Raw genomic sequence first — 5572 nt, 5'->3', positions numbered from 1 at the left:
TTTAATTTTGGAAATCTTTTGTTGTTGTAGAAATTACATTTTCTGATATGCTTTGAAACCTTGCATGGAAGTCCTTGCTCATGTTCCTAAGATTGAGGTACGGAGAAACTATAGTTGTTAGTAAATTAGTTTATAGAAGAATAGATACGACCCTACCGACTGTAAATACTGTACTAGGTGCTGTCACATTAATGACTTTAAGATTTGGTTGTATCCTTCATGGAACCAATTTATAGAAAGTGAATTGTGTTATCATACCAGTGAATTTCAGCCCAACAACCGTTGTCCTGTCATTTAGGAGATAATTAGAAAACTGTAGCAACATGAAATGAGTTTTTCTTTAAATTACTGATTGTTATATTACTATGTCAAATGTGATATTGTGTTCTATTTGTATTTGATCTAATTATTTGCTGACATCCCTGAGTATGGGTTGTAGGCCTTCCCCCACTTGAGTCCAATAGAACTCTGTTGTTTGTAGCTATTCAGTATCAAAATTGAATACACACAAATATTTACAATTTTATATTTACATTTATTCTGATAAGTGGGTCTAGTTCTTATGTTTTTATACATGTATGTTATGTGTTGCTCACAAATTATCATCACTTTCTTAAAGTTAATAATGTGGAACACCCAATAGTCATAGATATCCCTTATTAGAATGTTTCTATTAAATATTCTTCTTATTGAGAAGATACATTAAAACACCAAACCTGTGCAGTTCATCTCTCAAGGACAAGCTGTGTTTCTAGTGGTAAAAAGGTATTCATAAAGTGTGGGGAGACACTTTCACCACCCTAAACATTGCTTGATTAATCTGCTATTATGTGATCTCTAATACTCTAATCAATTTTAAAAGTTAATCCATCGGTAGAAGGCTTAAGAAACTGAAAAATAATTTGATGGTCTCTATTTTTCATTTAAAAAAGTAGTAGTCTCCATAAGTTTTGAATTGTGATTTTAATTCACAAGCTGATAATGTCTTTCTCCTCACCTTGTTCTCCTGTTGAGGTGGAAGAATAAGTATTGTGGTTGGTTTGGTGTAAGCGAGCATGTAAGCTATGACAAGGTTGTCTTCCTTCCTGCATACCTGATCTGTTTGACCAGATCGCTGAATCAAACTATTTACACCATACCAGCACAAGTGAAGAAGAAGGTTTCTTCCTTTAGTACACTGACTAGAGATGTGTTTTGATTTTTGTTTTGTTTTATTTTTTTTTGTATGAGAGGTGAGGTATTGTGTCATGTATTTTATCTGTTATTAACAGTCACCTGTCATTACTAAAAGTGTAAAATTTGTCAGTCCAGTGGGGTTATCTAGTCATGTTTGATTATCAGCCAGCGAACGAACTGCCAAGTAGTTGGGATTTAAACTATCTAATGTGCTCCAATATGACATTGTTGGCTTCTACCTACTTCATTTCAATGGTTTGAATGTTTATTACAAGAAATTGATGATTGGATGTCTAAAATATTACATGACTGCGTCTTTGTACTGATGGACCAATGAAGTCTTTTAAATGAGATTTTGGCTGATTTGTTCTTCCTTTAATCTTATTTTTTGTTATTTCAATTCAGAGCCAGTCGATTAAAGTTGAAAATTAGACTAGACAGTCAATTATTTGAGTTCATTTTGATAATTATTTGAATTGTTACTGGTAAATTAAGCAAGTCTGCTTTGAGTTCATTGTCATCGTTCAAGTTGCTGTGATGAAATTCTCAAAATTGTATTGTATCACAAAAACTAAGTGATGTATTTCAACTGCGTGCGTTGTATGAATGTGTTCATTGAAGTGAAAGAAACAGTCAAAAGGGAGAAGAGAGAAACTGTGTTAATGTAAGTTACACAAATCACATGATTGCTCCAGAGAACTTGCCAACTGTTTGTGTCAAAAAAATGCAGTACCCATGAGATAAAATGGTTCTTCTACCCCTCATTTTCCATCCATAAACCACTTGCATTCTCTCTTGATCAATTTTGTTTGCAACATTCTACTATTGTTAAGAGCCCAACAGTTTCAATCCCCCTGATTCTCACAGACAAATTTTTTCTGCCATAGACTGTGGGAAAATAAAGATCTTAAAACTGCTTCTGAGCTTTCTGCATTTCTATTTACTTTTGTCAACCCATCTCCAATATGCTTATTATTTCCTTCGTCATTTCACCCTGCTCTATGGTGTGTTTGTGTATGTGTTGCTGAACTGTTACTTCGTCATTGAGTTGAAACAATTTATTTCTCTGGAACTGAGCTGTATCTTTAATACAGCTGCAAACTCCTTGTAAAGAAAAGAGTGGATGAGTTACATCTAGCTGACCTCTTTCCATTAGATATGTAATGACTGATTGAAGATCCATTGTTTTGATATAAAAGTAAATGAATAATAATAATATTAAATGAAAGTGTCAATACTTTTTAACTGAGCACACAGTCATCCTTGTTAACCGATCACATAGTCATCCTTGTTTTAAATGTAAACATCTTAACACACTCCATGGTTCTAAAGTACACCCAATTACCTTATAAAGCCTAAAAATGCTTTCTTCTTGAAAAGGTAAGTGCATTTTCATGTGCCTTTATGCTGCCAAATTATATTTTAAACTGTACAGTATATGCTTTATTACAGTTTGCAAGTTTTCCTATTCTTCATTTTGCATGTGTTCTTTATTGTATTTAAACCAGAATTGCTGTGACTGCACTGATTTTGCATGTTCATGTTCGTTCATACATTTTTATCAGAGAATTGTGTTACTGATTGAATTATTAAACCTCAATTATAAACTTTCTCTCTCTATAATGGAAACTTGTCAAAATTTTGATCATCCAGCCCAGCTAAATGATGTACCAAGTTTCAAGATCACGGGGAATTTATTTATTTAATTTTATGTGTGACTTAAGTTGGGATGTATGTAATTTGAAACGTTCAGATTAGGATGAAAATGGTGCAAGATTTTTCGTCTCTTTAAAGAATTACTAATCCAAAATTGTCCAATTCACAATTTGTTTCATATCTTCCTCATAGATTAACCCTTTTTCTTCTCTAATTTCAGGACTGTTTGCAGACCCTACATGGAAGGTTCCAACTTGAATCTGCATTAAATGTTTGGATTGTAACAACTACAGAACTGCCAGTTGTTCCTTAGGAAGGTAGCATATCTGTAATTATGTTGTAATGTCTCTTTTCATGTTCTGAATTAAACAATTATTTTAAAAGAATGTTACTGGATTGATATACTACTTGCTATATTTACTAACTGGTATACCCCTCAGAAAGCTTCAAATTGGCTTCCAAAATCTACTGAATTCAAGTTGTTTAGTAATGCAGTATTTTTTTTTTTTACGAATTTAGAAGATAATTTGTTGCCTATAGGAATGTATCCTGGTGTACTGATAGGTTCTTCATAGGCACCAAAATATTGTAACTGTTCATAACTACTATAATTAACAACATAAATCGTATTTCCAAAACCAGGCTGGACCAGTTCATGCAAAATCCCAAAGGAAGAGTGATTATTGTAATTGTTATTGTTTATTGATGTAGCTTTATGCAGAAACATCAAATGTCAAGTCAATAGCGCTGTATGGATAATGGATCTTGGAGGAGCAGCTTATATGAGAATATCACCAAAAGTTAAAGCTCCATGAGACTGTATAGTTTGTTTTGCTTTCATATCAGTGTCCTTTACCTCTGTGTGACCATATCAAGCTACTCTTCAAATTCGAGTTTCAAAATCTTTGTTTGTATTTAAAAGAGTTGGTCTTCAAAATTAATATGGAATAATTATAAATAGCAAATGTTTGTGAACCGTCCAAGGCTTAACTCCTTTCATGTACCCAAAACATAGTGCAATCCAATGGTGATGTAACAACGATGCTTCCAGAATGGCAAGATTTCATCTTTCCAACAAGAATTTGTTGTTTAATATTTTTTTAAGTGCTTTGTAGTGTTTTTTATAAATACAGACAAAGAGAACCTACCCTACCATCCATTCTCTCAAATATGAAACTCCTCCACTTTCTTCAGCATATTATTATTAAATTATTACTAATAGTTAGTATCCCTTTTGCCTCTCTTTTGGTCATAAACCAGAGTGAATTAAAACTACGAAACCTCACTAAAGTGCAAATCGTGGGGCTATGGGATCAGAGACAATAGGAGAATTCTTTGCCCACCTCTGTTGTAATAATTTAACTTGGCTGTAGAAGTTTGAATGGGAGGAGAATTCTGTGTAATAAATGTTATCTGTGGTAACTTCAAACCCAGGATTGATATTAGAATTTGTTTCAATTGAAGTATTTTTGAGAAATTGAGACTCAAATAACAATTTAATTAGAAGTAGTAAATTAACGTGTTAAATGTGCACAGAAGTACACATTGTCCTTTGGAGTACCAAATTAATAGATAAGGTACAAACATAGTTTAAACAAAATGGAAATCAAGTAAAATCCCTTGAGACTTGTTATTTCTATTTTAAAATGTTACCTGGCAGGAAAAAAATTCCTATGAAAAGTGGCTGTTATCAATGTATATATAAACTAATAAAATGAAATGAAAGAAACAATACAGAAAGCACAATAATAATTACTGCTTTACTCAACCATACATTTGTTTAAATACAAATTTGAGGACCCAACACATACTAAACCATTCTTTTGTTAAAGGAAACGTTTAAACTTGTACCGCTTAAGTTCTTAATTTAGACTAGCACCAGTACACTTGTACTGTTTGTAGCTACAGCGCTGAAGCGAGCCGGCTAAATATGGGAGAAAGATTAGAACACAGACAACAGACCTATTCTTAAATTTGTATCATCTGTTTTCAAGATCGATTCTTGATTGAGATTTTTAGAGGTAATTAACATCATAAGTAATCGACGCTCAAGAGGTACTTTGTTTCTTATGGGGAACGGTGCCAACTCTTACGGGAGCTCGGCGCCTGCGAAACCCAGGGTAGGCCGTCCCGCAGTACACGTGTGCAGTGCAAGCAGGATGTTGCCTACCTGTCAGGCGCCATGAGAGCTTAGCTGCAGCAGCTGGAGCTCCTGCGTTGGCTGAACTTGGCGGGTTTGTGACGGAGAATGACGTTATTTCATTTAGTGGCAGTCGTTGAAATAAGAGCTAAAACAGGTAAACTGCAGTTCCGGGCCTGGAAAAGGGCAAATGAAATAACTTACGCTATTTCACTAACATGAGTAAATTAACTTATTTTTGAACAAGTCTTACTGGTTCGCGCCACGCCGTGGATCGGCTGTAGTGCGCCACGGCTCTCGGATCTGGGGCTGTCAAAATGAGATACGGTTTGGCCGACCGACCGACCGTCAACCTCGGAACGACCAGGACGACTGAAATATCGTGTTCGGGAGTTTTCTCTCACGCTGAGTCCAAATCTGGTAGTGCCGATGTCGTCCGGGCCCCCGGGGACGTCATTGGGGACCTCCCGAGCACGCCGATGACACTGATTACCTACCCCAGGAAAGAATCACATCCCGCGACCACGATATGTCGGTGAGTGTGCCGTAATTATTGCTCTCCCCCTTTGCCGTGCCGCGTCCCCTACCCCTCTCCTCCTC

General features: G+C 35.4%; 1 protein-coding gene across 1 annotated transcript in view; it reads right to left on the bottom strand.

The window, feature by feature from the left end:
* Nucleotides 1–5572, bottom strand: part of LOC113211275 (uncharacterized) — a 15669-nt gene that overhangs the window by 448 nt on the left and 9649 nt on the right. The window lies entirely within an intron of this gene.

Source organism: Frankliniella occidentalis, unplaced genomic scaffold (genome assembly GCF_000697945.3).
Source record: "Frankliniella occidentalis isolate FOCC.00 unplaced genomic scaffold, Focc_3.1 Scaffold63, whole genome shotgun sequence".
NCBI classification, from domain to species: Eukaryota; Metazoa; Arthropoda; class Insecta; order Thysanoptera; family Thripidae; genus Frankliniella; species Frankliniella occidentalis.
Note: the sequence above shows the minus strand (reverse complement) of the source record. Positions and strands in the feature narration are given on the sequence as shown.